This window comes from Anas platyrhynchos, chromosome 5, assembly GCF_047663525.1.
Source record: "Anas platyrhynchos isolate ZD024472 breed Pekin duck chromosome 5, IASCAAS_PekinDuck_T2T, whole genome shotgun sequence".
Lineage (NCBI taxonomy): Eukaryota > Metazoa > Chordata > Aves > Anseriformes > Anatidae > Anas > Anas platyrhynchos.
The window spans coordinates 12,858,961-12,882,039 of NC_092591.1; the positions used below are offsets into that span (position 1 = coordinate 12,858,961).

The 23,079-nt window shown below is 41.7% G+C and overlaps 1 protein-coding gene across 8 annotated transcripts in view; it reads right to left on the minus strand.

The window, feature by feature from the left end:
- The window catches only part of EML1 (EMAP like 1), a 121,352-nt gene that overhangs the window by 53,525 nt on the left and 44,748 nt on the right, over positions 1-23,079 (minus strand). The window lies entirely within an intron of this gene.

The following is a 23,079-nucleotide window of genomic DNA, read 5'->3' on the forward strand; positions in this document are numbered from 1 at the left end:
CTATTCATCTCTGATCCAATCAAATGCAAATTGTTTTCAAAATCTGTTCATAAGCTGCTCTTTGGCTTACTCACTCCTCACACCCCCAGCAGCTATCTGTGGTTACCAAAAGCAGACTTGGAAACAAATACTGTAACGATACTGACAGTCCATAAATAATTACAGGCTAATATCGCTTAGGCTGCTTGTTAATTCTGTTATAGAATTTTCAGAGTGTATTTTTAAAACACACATTAGGATATTAAAGCTTTTATGCTGAACACAACGGTTAACGCAAGTGCCCAGTTCTGACAAACTAAAACAAAACTCGAGCTCCTGAAAAAGTTTCCTCGCGACACGACCAAAACGCTTTCCAAACTTTGGCACAGTCGTGGTTCTGCTCAGCACAGGCTTCTGTAGGGCAGCTGGGACAGGTAATTAATCCCCCAAATCAGATGGGCAGACATGCTGGCAGCAGTATGAGCTGCCTGTAGAACTTAACCTTGCCTTGTACAAACAAAAGGCCCACGCTGCTCTAATGACTTTACACTTTAACTCAGCTGGAAATAACACGGATTAGCATACTGGACAATAGGCAACCAAATCAAAAGCTTGATTTAACCAATACGAGCCAAATTCAAACTTCAGCCATTCTGCCAAATTCAATATGTTATGGCATAGTTTTCTTCTGAACTCCGTAAACAGCCAGCTCCCAAGATGGGGGTAGAGAAGGAAACCCAAGGGGATATCTGTTGATGATAAAGTGATTTACCCGTTACAGAAGAAAGACATCCTCATTGAAGTATCAATTACTCTAAAGTGTAAAGCAACAGTAATTTTGCTTAAACATAACTCTTCAAACAGTAAAGCAACTGCTGTATTTGCAGTCCCTGACAGAATCACTGCCACTAATCACCACCAGGACGTACATCTCCTCCTCCCTGCCCATCTCCAGCTGTCACTTCAACTCTTCCCCTTGCATCCCTGAGGACCAGGCAAGGAGGAACAGCCCCCTGTCCCAGGCATGGCTCATCCTGGCCTTCCACAGTTATGGCCCCTCCAGCTCCACCTGCACCTAACTCATGTTCTTGCTGCAGCCTACAGCTTGCTCTTGCATGGAAGTTGCTACACTGGATCCAGTGCCCTCCAATATATTTAGAAAAAAAAATTAAGTTTCTAACAGCTTTCAGTAAGATTATGACTGAAGACAAGGTGTGTTAAGAGTCCAGCTACAGTTAACTTTTCCTTCTCTTTGCATACATGTACAAGTAAGCTATGAAAGGAATATATGGAATATAATAAATATAATAATATTCCATATAATATATGGAATACAATAAAGAAATGTTTTCTGAAGAATGTGAAGTTCAATTCTGAAACAAGCATTATGCAAGGTGAGGATGGCATGTTCTGGCAGCTGGGATCACCAGATCAGAGTCTGTTGAGCAATAAAGTTACAACTGAAACACAAGCAAATAAGCAAAGCGACGTTGTACCAAAACAAGAGGAGGGTAATTAATTACATAAACTAACCAAACAACCACAAAAAAAGGTCACAACAGATGTTATCTCCTCTGCTCACAAAAGCAAGAGCTGTATTGTTGTCTTACTCGTGCTTTGCCCCTGCAGCATACAGCTCTTCGTCACAGCAGAGAACAGTCGAAGGGCAGTTCCTAACAAATATAAGTAAGGGAATAGAGACTGAGCAGAACCATCTCGTTATTGTTCCAAAGCCAATATTAAAAGTGAAACAACTACATGTTTCATTGCTAGAGAGTGTCCAAAAGAGGGCTACAAAGATGATGAAGGGTCTAGAGGGGAAGATACATGAGCAGCTGGGCTTAAGCCCCGAGCAGAGCAGGCTGAGGGGAGGCCTCATGGCGGCCTGCAGCTCCCTCACGAGGGGAGCGGAGGGGCAGGTGCTGAGCTCTGCTTTCTGGGGACAGTGACAGGACCTGAGGGGACAGCACGGAGCTGGGACAGGGGAGGGTCAGGTGGGATATTAGGAACTCCACATTTTCTCCTATATAAAACATTCTCAAGCATCCTGCCCCAAACAGGCCACGCCAGGAGCACGAGGGGCACTGAGAAAGCACGCGGTGCCAAGAGGTGACAAACTGCCTTGCCTTGGGACGGTTCAATCATAGCTGCATCATCGCTTTCATGGTCCCCACGTGTGTTGTCATGGCAGCTAGGTTACATGGATTTTCATGGCACAGTTAGGTTAAAGCAACTGTGGGACACACACTATCGTAAGGACATAAAAAGCCTCAAAACACTTCATGGTTATCCCAGGAAACACAAACCGTGCTTTTAAAAGAAAACCAAAAAGATAGAATTTGTGCAGTGGTAATACACAAATGTTACTGCATAGTTTTACAATCTTATAAGAATACCATTACATCAGTACGCATTGCTTTTTGTGACCATAAATCCAGTAACTCTAGCAAGTTCTCAACACTGTCCATATACTTAGATTTGGTGCCCTCTTTGCAATCAGCTATCATAAAAACCAGAGCTGCTCACGATCTTGAAAGGTATATGAAGGAGCCCGTAAATCCTAACAACTTACGCTGAAGCATTACGTACTGCATCACATCTACTCAGCAGTCACCACCACCAGTTTTGCCCACAGACCGGCAGAACAGCCATCCTATCGCCTACACCGGTAGCACCCACAGCCTGTTGGAATTAATCACCATCCTTTTTTTTGTTTGTTTTTAAAGAAGAGGAAGATGGGAAGAAATAAAACGAAAATAGGAATGAGAAGGAAAAAAAAAAAAAAGTATTTTAAGTACTTTTATTTTTAAAGTGAAAGGTATGCAATTTGTTAGTGTTTTTTGTGGTGTTTTTTTTTTTTTTAAGAGCTCGTAAGTGAATCACATTCTACATGTGCTCATTTATTTTTGTGGATTGTAGTGCAAGTCTAGATTACTATCTCATGAGATTAATGCCACCTACAGTGTCCAAAGTTAGATAAAATGAGGAAGTATCAGCTCAGATGACTGTTCTATCATTATAATACACATTTATGTTAAAGCTTAAAAAGAACAGTCATTTGTCATTTATGCTTTGCTGAGATTCTGCAGGTTTTAGAGAATACACGAAAAAAAAAAAAAAGGGAGAATGTTCTTCCTGCACTCTTTAAATTTTCCAACCAGCTAATCCATGATCTCATAGATTGGAAAGATTTCTTGTGGCAAACTATAAGACAATACTGAGTCAGATGATTAATCTGCTTCCATAGCGTCTTCCAGTTTTTCAGCAATTTATTACTTGAACTTAGCCAAATGTGAAGAAACTTCTGAAGCACAGCCAACAAGAGGATGTGCACACTCTTTGCAAGTCAGAAGGATTGAAAGATTTTTTTTCTTTGTATGTAGGGTAAAGCAAAATGACACACTTCCACTACTAGTTAGAGGTAGGCATATTAAAATGAATGCTATTTTCTAGTTTTAGCCTGATGGAAAACCTAAATCTGAATTGTAAATTAATGATGTAGGAAATAAAGGAGGTCTCAGAGTTAAAAGCATTTCTTTTAGGAAAAAAGAACAACAACAACAGGAAACATTTATTTTTGCATTGTCAAGTGTCTGTAGATTTTCAAGATGGGTAAGCTATACAAGTGTTCACTTATTTTCCGCACATTGTAAAATACAAATATAAAAAAGCTAAAATTAAAACAGACTTGGCATTTTTCCCCCCAAAGAACTACTTCATTACACAAACATATTTCACCTTTGCCTTATGCAGACATTAATTTTGAGACTATGCTGTCCAGCTCAGACCATGACAGCTGATTAAGTAATGGAAACATTAGATACTGATTCTGACTGGTAAGCAAGTTTGAGTTTATTCAATCTACATTGTCTCCTTAGCATACCAATTAACAGGATGAAATTGTAAATGAAGTACTTCCCCAACTTTTCAGGATACATTCTGTGCATTATGCATTTGGAAAGAACCTAGCACGATGCAGGGGTGCTTGCCAGACACCATTAGAGTCCTCACTAAAAGCAGCCTCTTACAGCCCTGGCCAGAGCTGTCCCTGAACTCAGATGCACTGCAGAATATCAGAAGAGAAAATCTAAGCCTTCTAGAGATGGCAAATTTCAGCAGTGGTCTTCTGCAGAAGTTAACTGATAACATAAATGATGGAAACCATGGCAAAGGATGGCAGAGAAAAGTCAGCATCACCCACACACAGAGATGCCTTCTTTCTAAAACAAAAACACAGACTGTCAGTAAGCCTGAACTGAGCTCAACTGGTAGTAATACTTTGAGATATCAGCAAGTATATCACTCTCCACACTTCTCCTGAAACCATCTGATGTGCCAGGCCATCGAATCCACACAGTCCAATAAACTCGATTGTCCCTTTCCTCCCCCTGGCTGGGAGTACCCCTGTACAAGTATTTACATTCCTTGGAAATCACCAATAATTTCAGCACCCCTAGAGCCTTATGAAACGTGCACATGGACAGAGTTCTCTCCCTGCAGCCAGGCATATTTCAGAGCACGAGAGCTGCTGAAAGGCCCGTGACACCAAAGCACGGCCCCGCAGCTCAGATTAGACAGGGCCATCCATCAGTTTTGACCTAGTATGCTAGCAATAGCAGGTAGGAATACTAAAGATGTTACACTTGCAGAACAATTTTTCGGGTTTCAGACTCCACTAACTTTGCAAAGCTGTCAGAAGCTGCACATGTCACTTGGTACACATTTGGCAACCTCCCCTTCTCCTGCCCACATCATCGCTGAGATCTCATGCAACAAATCAAGTTACTGGAACTATTTTCTCCTTGGGAGTCACACTAGCACTAACTTTCAAACGATCTCTCTGCCTCACCTCTCTCGATGCCATCTGTTTAGCCTGGAACTACAACAGTGCAGAAAAAAATCCCTATACGGCAGGCACCTCCCACTTTAAATCCTGTCCTCCCTTTTTGGTTCATTTAATGCATCTTTCAGGCTGGGGCACAAAAGTCAGCCACATAACCCATTTTATTGATACAGTCTGTCTGAACTGTCAGCACCAGAGTGCTAAAAGGAGAATTAGAAAGAAAAACAACCATTAAAATCTAAGGTTTAAAACAAAAAGATCTTTCAAAATGAAAATGAGCAATTCACTGTGGCACTTAAACAGTGGAATGCAGCCACGACACAGTTGCCAGGCTCAGACGCAAGATCTGGAAAGTACCAAGCATTCTGGTGGCTCTTTCTGCGGCATAATGTCAGCAGTCTTTGGCAGACCAAAAGAATCTCTGTGCAGGAGAACAATGGGAAAATAAAACAGCAGTTTGGTTTCCTTTGACAACACAACACCAAGCCCCTTTGTTTAAAAGATTAGTGTCGACAGCATCACACAGGCTATCTTTCCTCCATCCACTTCCCTGATGCAAAGCATTATACCATACCTGGAACACAGCAGCAGCTTTCCAGGCTCGTCTCTGGGGAACAATGACAACACATATGTGCAACAGCTTATCCGAAAGTCTGGTACGTACTGGACTGGTGTACTAGACCCTGATTTGACCAGATTAGAGCTTTCCGCTGTGAGAAGCAAGTGGATTTAAAGCCCAAAATAATGTTATCCTATTTAAGCTTGTTATTTGGTGTGGTTAAGAGAAAAACCAGACAGAAATCTTTAGCTACGGTTAAAGCTGTAAAACTGTCTTGCTTTACGTGAAGTCCTGGAAAGCAAAAGTGCCTGCCAGCTGAATGCTACAGGAATGAACTGTCAAATCCTCAAATTGCATTTTATTATAAAAACGTATGATAGGATAAGAGAGCAAACACCACTTGTCTAGCTGGAAAGCTTTGATTCTGGGGAACAAGAAGTTGAGTCTAATCTTTAAACTTGATAGCTATAGACCCAACATACCTGTCTCTAAGCCTGTATAGGTACAGCTGCGTGAGGTCTCTGAACGGGTAGGACAACTTTTCAGTTCAATCCCTATTCAAATCAATGTGCTTAAGAGCGAATAGCATCGCAAGGAGCTGCCCTGGTTGGATACAATCAGGTACATCGCACAGCAAAGTAATCTGAACAGACCAGATTAGTTTTTCCATGTCCTCAGAAGGTATGTGCATGTAGGAGGAGGGAGGACAGCACTATCCCACATATCCACCTAATGCTGTACTCTGCGTTGCACTGGGAACCCATGAGAAAGGTGATGTAAGAGGGACTACAGTAAAAATAATATAAATCATTATATGAGAACAGACCATGCTTAAACTATTCAAGAAGTTGTAACCCAAATATGTGTATTCTTTATATAGACTACAGATGGTTATTTTTGTGAGCAGTATTTTCTCTTCTCCAACATAGCTTACTATTGTAGTCCAATATCTGTAAAAGTCTATTACTGTATTTCCAAACATTCACTGACAAATAACTTGTCCTTTTACAGCTTCACCACTAGAAAGTTAAAGAAAAGGAATATAACTTCCTAAAATTAGAAGCAGAATGTGAAAAGAAGGCAATCTATAAAAGCAATCATCACTGAGAATCTCACAGCTGGGTGCTCTGTATTCATTAACAAAATGAGAAAGAAGAAAATGATCTTAACAGAAAATTCTCAGAAAGTTCCTCATGGCTAACAAGTCAGCAATTGCTACAGCAAAATTATAAGCATGTGCCCTTGACCTGCCACTAGCTGACAAGCTGAAGCCAGCAGCTCACTGTTTTCTCCCCAGCAGATGGTAGATGAGATGCAATTTGGAAATCAACCAGTTAAAAATGATCTTCCCCAACAGAGCCCTAGTGAAAGACAGAAGAAATTTTCAGCATGTCAATAAATTAAAGGAACTTTCACGAGAAGAGCTTCATCAATGCAAACGCTTTACAGCTCGGAGTTACTGTGCAGGCTCTGTCGAGCATGCAAAGCAATCGGGAATGGCTTACCAAATTATCATTGCTCCACGTTTTGCTGGGAGCAGTCTGTACAATAAAAAGACATTGTAAACAAAACCCAGGAGAGCAAAGACAGCATTCTGTAGCCATAGTATTACTCCAAGGTCAGTAGTTTGAGAAAAGTGACCCCATATGATCTGCCTGGAGTTAAAAAGCTAAAGATACAGCATAACAAGAGCTTGCAAAGAAAGGCAAGGGTGGTGTCATTAGCAGAGCTACCTAAGGGCAGCAGAGCCAGGCAGAGCATAGCTGTGTTTTACTGTTTTGCATTCTAAGCGATGCTCTGAGGAACACGGCTGTACCACCACCACCTTAGGGGTAAGGGAACAAAAGCACGCGTGGAACGTGGGAGAGCAGCTCCACAACTCTGACCTTCGTGGCAAGGTGACTGCTAAGTGTTCAAGTCCTGTTACCAAAACTAGCAAAGGATGAGTTCAGATTTGTCACATGCTGCACACTAATAAGACTTTCACTTTTGTTTTGCACTGTCAGACAAAATGAACCAAACGATGCAAGGTTTGCTTACGCGAAATGTGTTTTAAACCACATGCAAATAAACTCCGCACACTGGTACATACAATAAGTTCTTAAGAACTTTACCAGTACTCGGTTCAACATATTGCCACTGCCTTAAGAAAACTGGATGTCTCCCCTAGATTCTTCAACTGCTTATCAAGCAAATAAAGCAGAAAGATCCACTTTTACCCACAATCAAGACAGACTTAAAAGGCAAGAAAGCTCATTTAAAACATCTTTTAAAAGTTACTGATGACTACTGATGACTAGGTAATTTTAGAAGTTACCTGTGACTGTGCATTACATACCAGCATTGTATTGTTTCCATACTTATGTATTTCCCCAAGGAGATGTTGATCCCCACTAGCAGGAAACCATTAAGAGGCATCAGCCACTAGCTGATCAGCAATTAAATGCAGCCTTACAGTACATTAGAGGCAGCACTATACAAGCATCTCAGCAACTACTTACGTTAGCACACAGTTTTTTCCATTTCCAAACTTCTGCATTAGATATTGGAATAGTACCTGACACTCAAACTTCCTTGGGCCATTAGCTCTTAATCTAAGTTCTATAATCCGAATTTTTATGAAAATTGTAATCATAAATGCAAAAGTTTCTAAAACAAATTTTAAACAGTGTTAAACTTTAGAAATATATAAGCAAAACCATCTTCCTTTTAAGAAATTAAAGATCTATTAAAACTGAGACAACACCAACAGTAAGAAATCCAGAGTTATCAATCTGAAATGGTTTCTGTTTTGTCATGTTTCGTAAATGGATTCTTTGAGAGTCAGAAAATCTCAGCCTCCGATCAATACCTTTTATGAATAAGATATAGCCACTACTAAACATTTTGCTTTTTCCTGAAGATTTATCATCTTTCCAAATTGTTTTCTATGGACTCAAACCAAGCAGCATAATACAAAAAGAATAACACATTCCTCCTGCACCTGCAGAAAAGGTTACCAAAGTCAAAGGCAGATTCATCACTTTTGAAAACTCTGGTTACTTGTTCTCAGCTAATGGCTCCACTTCCAGCAGTGGTCTGACTTGTCTTCAGAACTCTGAACCTCCTGAATATTTTAGAGTCTGGAATTAATGCAGTATAACATTAGGTTTCATTATAGGTTGTCAGTAAGACAAGTTACAATTTAAATATTAAAGGAAGAAAAAAGTCATTCAATTTTAGAAAACTATTTCCAGGCTTATTCTAAAACACATCTTGTTCAGTGTTTCCTTTCACAGTAATGTACAATTTTTTCCACTACTGCCAGTTAATCTAGTGTTTGCGAGAAGTACTTGAATTATCTTGTGGCAGTCTTGCTTGGACGGGAAAGGGGAACAAAAACCTGCACGAAGGCCACAACAGAGTGGAATATTTCCCATATTGTTCATCTTCAGTGGGGGCTAAATCTTCCTTCCATTTAATTCTGACAGATATCAAAGCTACCACTTCAAACTATTTGATATACAGTAAAACAATAATTTATGCCAAATAATTTTTTTAATTTTAATACTATGATCAGAAATTTTAGTGAATACAGGGAAGGAAGACAAAACACTCTTTCTTAATTCTTTAAAAAAAAAAGAAAGATGATTTCATGTTCTGTTCAGGAAACAGAGAATCATCCATCTGAAAAGTTACTTGGTTTAAGATGCAACTCTTCTATTTAAAGGAGATTTGCATGCCCCCCTCCCACCAGCAGATTCCCTAGCATGAGATCATGTTTTTATTACAACAGGGTGCACAGTATTGTCAGAAATGTCACCCTGCTGTGGTGCCATTTGCAGCACATTACGTAAGCGGGGTCCTACCACCCTCACAGAGCGAAGGAGTTGTGCTCCAAGGCTTGCCCCATCCACCACGGCGTTTGGCTATGCGACAGCAACACGCACTTGGCCTGTTTTATAAAGAAATTCCAGTTTTCATGGAGGAGGAAAGGAAGGACTCAAGGAGAATCTATTTTGCAGACTTTGCATGTGTTGAAAAAAGCCTACAAGTGTGGTTTGACCGACTAACACAGCTTTGCATCTCCCCAGGGCTACGTATGGGCCTCGGCAGGAGGGACAGAGCCAGCAGATGCCCGGTCTGCCGTTGCAGAGAGCAAACCCCCAGAGCCCGGTGCCCGGACAGTGCTCTGCCTCGAGGGCCTCCTGAGGCTGAGCTCCTGCTGGTGGCAGCCAGGACTTCTCCTCTGAGAGTTTCGCTTGAGAGATTAGATGGGCTAAGGGTGTGCTGAGCACATCCTTTTCTAAAGGCCATCTCCTAACGGCACTGAGCTGAAACGCCAGTGCCAATAAAACAAGCAGAAAGCCTGCCCAATAAAGCTCGTCACCTCTGTGGTTGCCGCAGCCTCTGAGCTCCAAGCTTCAAGATACGGCTGAGCCGACTGGCAAAGACAAACCTTTAGGTTTAATATGGCCATACAGCAGTAGCACAAACGTTCCCTTATGCTTTCTTGGCTCTGGGGAACCTCACAGCACTTGGACCTCTGTATCCAGCTGTACCGACACAAGCTAGGGCAAGTACAGCCACTTGAATTAAACTCATTTAGTATTTTGATGGTTCTCTCATGAAGCTGGAAATTTTTTTCTTCTTCCCTCCTCCCTTCTTTGATCCTTCTTTTTTCTTTTTTTTTTCCTTTAGTCTATGATTTCAGAAGGCAAATTCAAAACATGCCAGGACACCACTTAGCATTATGATCTTTATGATTCAAACAGGAACGTTTTTAAAAGCAGTCCTGAACACGGATTAGCTGCCTCCAAGCATGTAACATTTATTTCAGTGATGATACTCACCCTAGACAATACCTGAGCACAATAAGCTTCTTCAGTGGCACACAGCAATGAATTCCACAGGCAATAAGGCGAGCAGCACACTGAACCTGGAAAATTGCTAGATTTACGAGAGGTGGGAAAAAGGCTGAAATTCATTGGAAAACATTTCTCCCAAATGCACCAAAGAGATGCCGCAGAAAACAATATCTGCTCTCAGCACAGCAATTTTCTAGGGCAGACAAGGCAAGCAGAAGATGCCTTTTTTTTTTTTAATACCCTTCAGTTCAGCAGAAGACAGACAAGAATGGAAGCTAGTAAGGAAAAGCTCCAGCCAGAAAATACTTAAAGTTATGTAAGATATACAAACATAATAAACTTCTCATGGTAACGTACACAGATCAAGAGGCCACATTGCCAATATTTAATGGTCGCATTTAGTAAAAATATCCCAGATGTCAGGCTCTATCCACAGCAGAGAAGGCCCAAATCCAGAGCTACGCTTCCCTGGGTTACAGTGGCAGAGCTCCTCAATCTAAATGGTTTTCTTTGTAACCATACTTCCCAAACTTTGACAAAACCAAGCATTTGATTTTTGTTTTACTTTTCTCTTAAACATTTTACTTTGCAATCTAGTTGATCAGGCATCCCATTATTGGCAAGCAAGCAAGCGATGGCTGTAGCAGGAAGCATCACCACAGCATTCACATCCCCAAGTCTCCATATCCAACCCCACCTCCCCCCCCTTTTTTAATGGAAACGGGAAATATTCACAAGCATGCTATCAACTTATACCTTTCTAGATCTTCTTGCCAGAAAAAGAGAGGCTTTTGAACCAGCTATTAAATTTACAAGCTTTGTACTGACTGGATTTAAATTTATGATAAATTCATTTACTGGATTTATTGGACTCCAGGAAAGTCTAGCTTATGAAATGAACAAGGCACAGTTCCCACAAAAATTACAAGAAATGATAAAGCAATTTAAAAAACCTGCAACAAATGAATAAATCAGTTGTACTTTAAGCTTCATTACACAGCCTTCATTCTAATATCTAACTTTCAAAAGCTTAAAAAGAAATGCTTAATAATCTTCCTAACTTTTCCATAGGTGTTAACCTTTCCAACTGTGTCTTTTCAGCCACAGCAATAACTGACAGCAACGAGATGGCATCAGCCTATGGATCTGCTCTTCAGCCCGTTCAGTCTCCTCACTGCTTGTCCGATTATTCCTCCTTTTTGTGGTTCCTAGCATCCCCCAGCAGACCTGCCCCGCCTGCTCCCACCAAGCCCAACCCGCCTGCAGCTCCCCATCCCAGCTCACTGCAGTCTCCCCCAGCTCAGCTTTTGCACCTCCTGCTTCCTCCACGCAGCCTGGGAGCTGCAAAGCAGCTGGGAAAGAAGAGCAAACACATTCACCACATCCATCACAGTGGCTGAAGGGTAAAATCTATCCAGCCTTACCCCTACAGCCCTAAATTGGGGTTTCCTTAGCTGTTCTGTGGGGCTAAAGGCAACACATGCCAGTCTGGGGGCTAGAGGCTGGAGCGAATTCAGTTGTGCCGCTGCAGTGAAGCCTGATGTGTGCACAGACGCAGTCTGATATTTTGGCAGCTCAAGTCTCTGCTGCAAGGCCTGATTTCTGGAAGACTGGTGGCTTGGCAAGCGGGATGGACCAGCGGTGTGATGGGGAAGGGGCCCTCCCTGATGGTGTCCAGTCTTGGAGAGCTCAGCCCGGCATTCTCTCAAGGAATCAAACCAGTGCTACACAGACCACTTTTTCCTCTCTGCAATCTTCAGGAAAGAGTTGAGCTCTTTGAGACTTTCCGTTAAGCAGACCCAGATGAACACATCTGGGTGCAGAAGCTGTGCACTAAGACAGAGGCTGACTCCCGGCTACGCCTGCACCCAGCCAAAACACGGCACCGACAAGTGAACTAGTGCCAGGCACTCGCAACCAGCTCCCGACTGCTGACGGAGAAGCCACTGGACAAGTCCCTGCAGCGCAGGTAGTCGCTGCTGCTGCTGCTGACGTTCTGTATGGAAGAGCTTGCCCCATACCTCAAGTCAGTACACGTAGGGCCGCAATTACCTCCGTGAGGAGCGTACGGGAGTCGTCGGTGAGTGCCTCCATCAGCAGCTCCAGGAGCTCGGAGGGGAGCAGAGCAGGGAGCGGGTCCCTGTTTGTCGTGTGGAGCTGGGAGCTGGTGGGCAGGCACAAACTGTGGGATTAGGCTCACAGCAGGCACAGTACCCAGAATACATCCATTTTCCTGGGGGATGATTTAAGATTCATACAATATAATTAAGACCCTTCATCCTTCCTCTTTTTGCCCATTCCTTCTTCTTGATAAAAAACTAACAAAAGCGCCATCGTCTTCAGCTGCTCTTTCCTGTGACCTCAATAGGATACAAAGGGCAGGAAGGATAATGCTCAGAACATACAGCGTAATAAAAAGGTGATTATTCTAGAAATTAATTTGAACATGACTAAATAAGACACTGGATTTAACTGGAAGCTAGCGCACAGCTATATGATTATATGCATAATATGCTGTAGAAAGAGCTGCTTACCTGGACAAAAGGGTTATTCTGAAATAGAAATGGAAGTGCCAGTAGGTTTCTCCGGCTAGTCTTGGATTATTTCAAATGGGTACAGCTCTATTCTGCTCTGCACAATTGTTCAGAGGGTTGCATCTTCAGTGTAACAGTGTTGCTTAAAGAAAAATGCATATGAACGAGCGTATCATTCATACCTCCTGTCTTGCCAGCCCACACCTTTTTACTAGCTAATTATCATGTGGAATCTGTCAAAAACATCAAGAGCTTTTTTTTCCCCTCGTATTTTTTTTTTAAGCTGCACCTTTTAGCATTAAAAATAAATAAATATGAAAAGCATCTGGAAAATGCAGTGTTCATTTGTTCACAAGGTTCGTGCCTACCAGCGGTGCAACGACACCCCTTGGGCTGTTTGGACCCAATGCCAGCACTCCCTGGGAGGAGCTGTGAAGGCCGGCGCTTATTTCTCTGCCCCGAATTTCCACTCCCACAGCCATGGAAGTGGGAATTCAACGTCCAAATGGCAAAATACGATCAAGGTTGCAGAGATTATTCGGGGCTGGCTGCTGAAATAATTTTCTCTTTTTATTTCAGAGAAGATATGAGCTCTGTTACCTTCAGACTGGCAATAACCGTTTCTGCGTGGTACACAGCTCCTAAACGCGGAGCCCTGAAGGATTGGTAACTGGGACTCGTAACCAACAAACCAATTCTTCCTGGCAGTTCACGGTCAGAAGAGGAACTATTTCACCATACAAACCCCTCACTTGTCAAGAGTCACAGAACTGCTCCTTCCAGCACAGAAGGATTTCAGTTTATTACTATGCAGCTCTAACATTTAATTTTAGTATGACGAGTGGTTATATCCAAAGAGAAACTGAACACGTATCTGTGCAGCAGAACAAAAGGTACTACAACAAACGGCGAGTAAAAACAGACCATTTACACTGCTGTATACAAGAAGTGAAATATCTACTATAAAAGCTACAACTGCATTTACAGTAATGATAAATCTTCCCCAATGCGTAGCAGTCAGGAAAGCAAAGGCAGTTATGCTTTGCTGGGTTACAAAAACAGTTTCCACTGCTGAACCCTGAGGGTCCACAAGGATTGATTAAACAGCGTTGGCACAGAACCCCAGCGAGCTGCTGGTTCGACCCAGAGCCGAGTGGTTCGGCTGAGGGAGTGTGCCCTGCTCCTCGCACCAGGTTTGTGCCCGAGGGCAGGGTGAGACAGCACCCCTCACCTTTGTGCTCTCTGCCACAGATGGGCCTGGATAGCCTCCGAAAATGGGCAATGAGGGCTCAACACCAGATTTTTCATTTTAGATAATACCAACTCTAGTATCTCCTAATCTGAGTTAATATTAACCTCTAGCATAGGAAGTGCTCCATACCACTTGGCAGCAGCCCACAGAGCATCGTGCAAGAAAACTGGGCTGTAACACAGCACCTACCTCTTGACTCTCATATCCCACTTCCTACACGGATTAACCACTTTCTAATGCTAAATAATAAAACTCTGGAATAAAACATTTTTCCTCAGTATTGATTTTAATGATTGTTCAAAATTCAAACCAAACCAGAAAAGAGAGACCATCTTTGCAATTCTCTACTTTTTATAGACCCTAAATGCAGCTTCACTTACTCTTGTGTATTGTTTCAAGCTGTTAAATATCTACACGCTGGAAAGGAAAAAAAAAAAAAAGCCAAACGCATGAACTGTATCATCCTTCTCCCTGCCCCTAGAGAGGCTTCAGCCAGGCAGCAGCTACTTCAAAGCTCCCACTGCACGTGCCTAGAGACTTAAAGCAAGAGAAGCAACTGCCAAATGCAGGAGGCAGTAAAAGGCGTAGATTCAGAGGCCTCCCTGAGGCTAAACAATTTTTACATTAAGAACTCAAAAATAAAAACTAGAAAGGAGCTGAAGTAACGCCCTCCTGGAACAACACGCACCCAAATCTCTCATAACTTTCTGAGGCACAGCCACTGAGGTTAATGGCCCAGCAGCAGCCAAGTGGTTTCTGGGCTTCCCAAAATCCTACAGAGCCTCGTGGGAATCACTGGAGCTGCTTTACACATTTACTTCAACCTTTTGGAATCAAAGATGAGCAAACCAAGAGGACACACAACAGTTCAGGGTTCTTAACCCAAGCCTTTCTACACGAGACCAATAAAGGTGGCTGTTAGCTCCCGGAAGAGCGTTTATGCTTGAATTATCCAGCGCGCAGAGATCTCGCAGATCTCCCCCTTCCCATTTCACCAAGCCTGCTGTAATCAAGTGAAACGCTTCGCTTACAGCCATCCAGGCACGATGCTGAGCAGAGAGCGGCAGCAGCGCATTGATGTTTGTTACTGATTAATTCCTGCTCTATTTTTAGGGTACGCCTTTTCCTGCAAAGCTGTGGAATAATCTGATCAATGTGTCCCCAAAAACAGTACATTCCCAAAAAAGGCAACACAAAGAAAAGATCGTTCATCGTTTTTTTGACAGAAGTCATACTTCTCTCAAAAGTACAAGAGAAAGTTCTAAGGAACACACAAAGTTTCAAAGTGCAAAAATAAGAGCATGGTATGCAATTAAGAATTAAAATTTGTGTATAAAAATACTTTGAGTACAACTGTGTGCTGCAGCTATTACATTGCTATGAATCAGACATGTCATATTCTGCAAAGAACACAGGAATTACAAAATACTGAGATTCATAATTTCCAGAGGAGGAACCACACACACACACACGAAAGCGACTGAGGAAGCTAAACATCCCCTACAGAAATGCAGGAATCTCAGTGGCAAAAAAATTTATCTTAGTCCACTGTGCCTTGGATGGGTAACTGAATTGAAATTGAAATTTATGATCCACGTGTAATTTTCCACCTCTATGAACTTTTAATTCAATTATAAATCACATTTCCTCCGTATTGCAGTCTTTTAGTGGCTGTCTGCCTTTCCCCTGCATTGCCTCACAGAGTGTTTTACAACTTTACCTTCTGCCACCATGCCTGGCACAAGACAAAAAAAGGGGGGGGGAGAGGGAAGGAATCACTTCTGTCTGCCACAATACAGCAAGAGTCGGGTATCCCTTCTAACTTGAATTAATTTATTGATGCTGCTCAACACATGGTGCCACGAGCAGCTGCAGTGACAAAGCACAGGTCCAGGTCTGCAAGGGGAGATGAGACCATCTCGAAGCCCGTTTTGTCTGCAGCACCATTATTCCTGCAATTTATCTTCTGCTGCCTCCTGAAGCTGATTTAATTCTCTGACCTGGCAGAAAACGAGCCCAGCAAAAGCAAAAACAAAGTACCACACACAAACACGGCGCAGACTTTGCTGTTGGGTTAGCATGTTAAATTAACTCTGACAAATTAGTCTGTCAAGCGTTCAGTGGGTAAAACCACACAGAGCAGGAGAGGAAGCAAGACCTCTCTCTGGAGCAGCAGCATGTTCACGTTTGCTTATCTGCCTGAGGTGCTTTGGCCCGAAAATGGGAACCTCAGTCTCCTGGATATTCCACCACAGTCACCCAGCTTCCCCAGCTCTCTGGCCCGTTAACCTTCACCGCCGAGCAACCCTATAGGTCCTCTTATCTGTAACACCTAAAGAACCAAGCCTGTTATCTTACACATCCCTTATCCACTCTTCCCCTGGACTACGTATGTTGGATTATTTAATTGAAAAATTGCAACAACACAGCGTTACTCACTGCTGTAGTAAAGCCAGTGGTTCAAATGATTTCCTTATATAAATACACATCAGAAACCAGATAAATTTTACCAAAAGCAGCAGCTTCATTCAAAAAAAAATCCATTTTCCTTTTATGTATCTTTGCCCTGAGGGAACAGAAGTGGTAGGTTGCCCTGGTATTTAATCCCCTTGTTTAAACAAATTTTAGAAGTGAGCACATTATTCACCCAGGAGTATGTCTTCATGTAAGAGGTTCGGGTCCTGGCAAGAGCATCCTACCTAGGAATCGCAGCTACAGAAATGCTTCTCTCAAATAACTCACATGAGACAACATCAGAACAAACCATTCTGTTCTGTTCATTGCTTCAGAGTTTCACCTAAATGTCTTATCACTGAACTCCATAAAAAAAAAAATGAGTAAATAGAAATATATTGCTCCTGGGAGACCATCCATGTTTTCCAACTGCAATTTATTTTGGTTATAAAGCATTTGCTTAACACATCAGCAAACATTTTTCAGCTCCGTATCTGAATATTTAATCCCATGACTCAGTTTCTTTGCTGTTTCCAGAAACCAAATCCAAGCACCCAGGTCGTAAAAGACAGTTGAAGTACAGTTCAGATAACAAATTTATAGCTGAGTTAAACGATTAGTTCTGAAAGACTATGGGTATGATAGAAACTACTTCCAAACTTGTGCTGATAACATGCTTATTTCAAGTCTTTCAGATAATGTCCTGAAAAAAATACCAGAGCAAAACCCAACATACACTAAATAATCATATTAGGAAAAAAAATACACCCCAAACCCCCGCTAGCATTGGGACTGTGTTTATTTAAAACAGGTGTGGAAACACCGAGTTATTAGATAATAAAAAGGCCCACTAGTCTGTTACACACATACTCACACCCTTTAAAATGACTGAGCTTAGGTTTTCTGATAAAGCAGAACAGTTGTAAATTTAAAGCCTTGATTTTCGTTCTGTCCAATGCATTAGTATTTGCTCAAAGGAGGCAACAGCATTTAATTTTCAGTTCTGAATGCCATCAGTAACCTTAATAAGCTTTGTGAAAAACAACTGCGAATAAATCTTTGGACCTGCAGAACTGTAGCTGAAGCACAACACGAGCCCTGTGGTGACTTGTTCACAGGATGAAGAATCTCAGAAAAAAGTGCAGACTGGAACAGTGAGTAAGCAACTTTCCCGAGCAGCGTACCAGACCATACTCCTTCCCCATTAGAAAGGCTGACGGTAAGAAATTAGAGGCTAGGAGACATCTCTCAAAGAAGGAGACAGCACAACTGCCCTGGCGCTAGCTGCCACAGCAGCGACGCCCGCTGACTTTGATATTTCACAGAATCACGGCATGGCTGCGGCTGGCAGGGACCTCTGGAGGGCACCTGGCCCAACCCCTGCTCAGGCTGGGCCACCCAGAGCAGGCTGCACAGGACCACGTCCAGGTGGCTTTTGGAGATCTCCAAGGAGGGAGACTGCACAGCCTCTCCGGGCAGCCTGCACCAGTGCTCTGGCACCCGCCCAGCACAGAAGCACTGCCTGGCGTTCAGAAGGAACCTCCTGTGTGCCCGTTTGTGCTCACTGCCTCTTGTCCTGGCACTGGGCACCACTGGGAAGAGCCAGGCTCCACCTTTATGTTTGAGTTTGGGCCAGGAGTGTGCCTGTGCAATGGTCATGTGCTCTACAGATGTCTTCCTACTGTCCCACGTTTCCTGCCAATGTAGAGTGCTAAAGTACAACATAGCAGACCTAGGGGATCTTGTAGTATCTCTTCTAAAGTATCCTGCACTTCAGCTGCACATCCCACAGCACACCATTCAAGAAAAGATGCATCTGCATGCCACCAGTAGCTGACCCCACCTGCCCATCTGCCATCCCACACGCCAAAAGAGCAAGTTTTATAACAGAATCTCTTCTCATTTCTTAGTAGAGAAAGGCCTCAAGCCAGGGAAAACATATAAATGCTTAACTTAAAAGTTGTATGTTTAAAACCTTTAGTCCCAAAGGATCCCTAATTAGCTCCCTAAGATATCTGAACACAGAGGAAATTACTAATCTCCAAACTGAAAAACAGCCACCACAGGGATGACAGGCATGCACACAAGCAGTCTAACATAAAAAGGAAAAAAAAAAAAAAAAAAAAGGAAAAAACCTCCCCTCATAACTCCCCGTGTGCATGGCATTATACAGTTAACTAAATTACAGTGGTGTATTTTTTTTTCCCTCCTATGGGACGACATTTGTAAGAATCCTTATTTTCTCAGACTCAACTAGAGTTTGACCGTGAGCATTTTCAGAGTTTGAAATCAGTCCTACCGAAGTCTGCAGCCAAACTCCTGTGAGCTGTACAGCACCAGGATTTCACCTCCTGCCCCCAACAGATCAGCAATTCTTTACTGTGTTATGCTCTGAGCTATTTTAAATATGCTTTAAATCCAGGCATCCAGGCCTCAGATAATCCACGTACATAGACTCATTAGATTCAATTTTAAAATTCAATTCTGTTCAAAACTCTATTTTTTTGAGTTCACAGTTATGAACCTGAAAAAGACAGCCTGATTTTTCACATTAGCCGAGCAAAGTCCTGGCTGTCACTGCCCTATTATTTTGGCCTACATTTGGAAGAAGTGCAGCAAAAAACCCTAGATATTCTTTAACATAAAAATGCAGACATCGGTTCTAATAAAGATCAGTCTGAGTCTCCGGCCATGCTAATGCCTGTGAGGTTTTGAACAGTTTAGATAAAGACCCCGTTGCCCCCTGTGACCCAGCCAAGCTGGCCAGACCACCCATCTAGCAGCAGAGCTTGCTGACATCCAAGCAGCCACCCTGTGCCACCGCATTCACTAGATGCTGACTGTTAGGACCACGTTACCTAACACATGAAGCCAAACGTGCTAACTTTGGGGTCAGAAAGAGGACCCACCTGCCAGACCCCCCAAGCTATTTCAAGCAGCATCACCATTTGGGAGCTGGGAGGATTCTTCCCAGAAAGTACCAGGTTTGCAAAATGCTGGACAGGGAAAGGAAACAACAGAACAGTATTAGTTTCTAGCAAACATGCAATAAATATGAAGCTGACTGTCTGTCAGCATCTTTTGCACGTTTCATAATGATTTTTTTCCTGAAGGAGAGGGAAGATGCTCCTAATGCTGCTGACCCCAGGGGAACTCCAGACATTAACTCACCGCTGCCCTGCCATGTCACCTTGGTGAAGGGGAGCTACAGCTGCAAGTCTCAAAAGCTGCTTCTGTTTGTTTTGTTTTACCACAGCTGTAAGAACACATTGAGTTTTCATGAAATACAAGATTTGTTACAAAGTTTTCATTTAAAAATATTTGCCTTTAGTAGCTTGAAACTATGATTCTTTCTTTACCTTATTTATTTATTTATTTACATACTGGAATTTACTAACCTATTCTGTATCTTACAAACTTCAGATTTGAAAGTTTCGCTCAACCTTGTGTTTTGAAAGGGCTCCTAACTCTCAGATGACTACAAGCAGTGTTTCATATATTGACCTGCAACGGATTATAAAAGTTATACTTAAACCAGAGAATAAATTCTTCTTCCCTTCTTGCAGGAAGCTTCCACAAGTTTCCAATCAAACACAATGTCTATGCTATTAAGAAAAGCAAGCTATTCTATCACGATGAGCTGCTCATTTCAGATTGAAGACCCAAAAAGGTAATTTTGTATGTCACAGCATCTAAAAAATAGCGTTACAGACCTCTCTTACTAGTTTTCAAATGAGTGTTATATTTATTCAATAAGCAGTCATTTCAAAGCAAGACAAGAAAATGATGGACCATGTCAGATTTTACTCTTTGGAAGTAATGGAGTGTGGACAATCTCACTTAATTACTTTCCAAAGAACTAATTTAGTGAAATCATGTTAACATATCATTATCCCACCCCATCCCCCTAAAAAACCTCAGGGAGCTACTTCCCCATTTTAATTATGTAATGAATGAACATTCATTGTGTTTCATGGAAGAACAAAAATCGTCCCAAGTTCCTTCCGTACTCCCTCTCAGCTTTTGCAATACCTTATGGCTGCCCAATTAGTGTCATTTGCAAACAGCAAACACCGACAAAAATACAGTCATTATAGCACTTCATGCGACCTTCCTACTTATTCTCTCACATCTTCCTCGAGATTTTAATGATCAAAAGACAGGTTCTTCATTACAGCTTAACAAAACTTCTTTTGACAAAAGAGCTGCAGCATCAACTTTAGGATTTTCAGCTTGAATTTCTAAGGAAAGAAGAAACAAGGGAAGTCAGGATAAAGCCTATTAAAATGTATGTCACTGACTGGAGAACTCACTCTCTCCCTCCTCATGTATTCACTTCTTAATAATGTACTTCTAATATAATTTTAAGCCTTATTTGAATTGTTTGCACGTGGTTTAAGCTTCAGTAGAAGAATCTGAGTTTTGGTATTCTTAATTAGAACTTAAAAAACTCACTTCATCAGTTCTGTAAAGCACTATTAAATTTTTAAAAAACCTTGAAGATCGGATAAAGCATGTTTTTCTGCTGAGAGCCCAATGCTTTAATTTACAATTCCGTATGTTGTTTTATTCATGATAAAATACTTGATACTTGCAGTTTCTCTCCATCCTGCTAACACTGACACAGCCTCTCTGTTGAGGTTTGACTAAGACAGAAGGATTCTCTCACAACTGATCTATATTTTCATTTGTTTTTAGAAGCTTATTAAAAAACACCCCCCCCCAACTCTAGTAACTACAATTAACACTATTCATGACTAAAAAGGGCTTTAATAATTTATGATTTAGAAACACATAGCTAATTAAAGGGCGACAAATTCATTTTACTTATATAGTGCCTTACTAAAAATAATAGTTTGAGCTTTAATAGTCTAACAATATATATTGTGAAAGCGCCCATTACAGCAAGTTATTTTTATTTCAGAGTGTATGATTTATTCTGCATTCAATTACTAGGCACACAAAAATATGCTATCCCTCCCCTTAATTCCAGGATAGAAGAAAATGAGTTCTAGAAGCTGGTTGATCAAAGCTCATCTTACATGCTACAGAGCTTCAAAATATGTGAAACAGACATTTAATGCAGAGTCCAAGCCACGGTTATATCTAAGGTTTCAACTGTAAACGCCAGAACAAATTGCAATGAAAAGAAAAATGAGAAAACGTTCTCCAAGCAATTCTGGCTAAGAAAGTCTTCTCCTGTCCTACCAAACTGGCAGATGCTTCATGTAGGTTACCTCCACGAGATCAAAACGTGCCCCTGGCCTGGAGAGAGCAGGTCTAAAGACGAAGTATGAGAAAGTCTGGTAAGTCTGCCTCTCTCAACACCCTGTTGTATGCTTCTGAGAAAAAACAACAAACTTGAGTAATGCTATTGACAAGTTCTTAACATTGCTTTGAAGATGTATTCAACATCTTTTCATCTGCATGGGGTATGAATCTGTCCAACGAGACAATCCAATTTCAATTGGCATTATTCCTAGGAAGTGATCACAGTGAAACAAATCGCAGTTTTCTAACCTTGATGGATTTGATCTAGTGACCTAAAAACTACAAGGCTCAGCTTACCGCCCCACACTCCCTAATCCATATGATATCGTGCAATTTTGGTCCAGCTGTAGGAAGAGAGTAACTGGACGTGTTTTGGAAGGTCAGGGAGAGGAAGTAAGAGAGTCACCTGCAAAAGAAAACTGCCAGAATAATACTGTCCATAAACGTTTCCTGTTTGTGGAGTTCACTTCCTCACCAACAGAGCATCCTTCTACTTGCAGACAGATGAGTCAGAGAAAACACAGACATATTCAACTTATTTTCAGGAAAGGCAGATAATTACAGAAGCAGAAGGTTCAAATTGGAAGTAAACTGACCAAAATTAGGACGTGAACAGATTTACACAATTCACTTCTCCCGATTTTGGGAAGAAAAAAAAAAGGTGACTGACAGTTATCAAAACTATTACCTGTCAAAAACCTAAATAATGGAGATTGGGAGAAGACTGAAATGGAGATTTGGGAAGGGGAGAGGGAGGACTGAAAAAGAGTTTTTACTCCTTTAAGTTTGAAGGTTGTTTTATGTTTTTTATTTATTTAATAGATGTTGACATAGTTGATATCACTTCAAAATTTCCTTTACAAAGAAATCCATTTCATTCAGAATTTGTTTTCCACTATTATTTTTTTTGACTGCCTTATCCAGGTATTCTAAATGTGATGTTTCTGTCAAACAAGACACCCGTGTTTGCAGAGGACCATTTGACAGCTATGATTTCCCCACTAGCCAAGTGAAGAATACTAAGAAGATGCTACAGGTTGTAAACAAATCAAGGGTAAATTCCTACTTCCTTTTAAAAGCCCACGCAGGCATTTTGTAGAACACAAAGCACAAATTCCACCCTTTTTATTTTACTCACCTAATAACCAAGCCCACGTCTGTCAGCAGGCCATGTTTCTTAGATCACGGTTACAACTATGAACAGACAGGGAATTGCAGGCAGAGGATCCACAAACCTCTGCCCACATCCCACCTGTGTCCCTGACTTGGTTATAATCACTACAGCTGATTTACTGAGTGGCAGAGTGACCAGGAGGCAAAACGAGCCCTGTACCTAATTG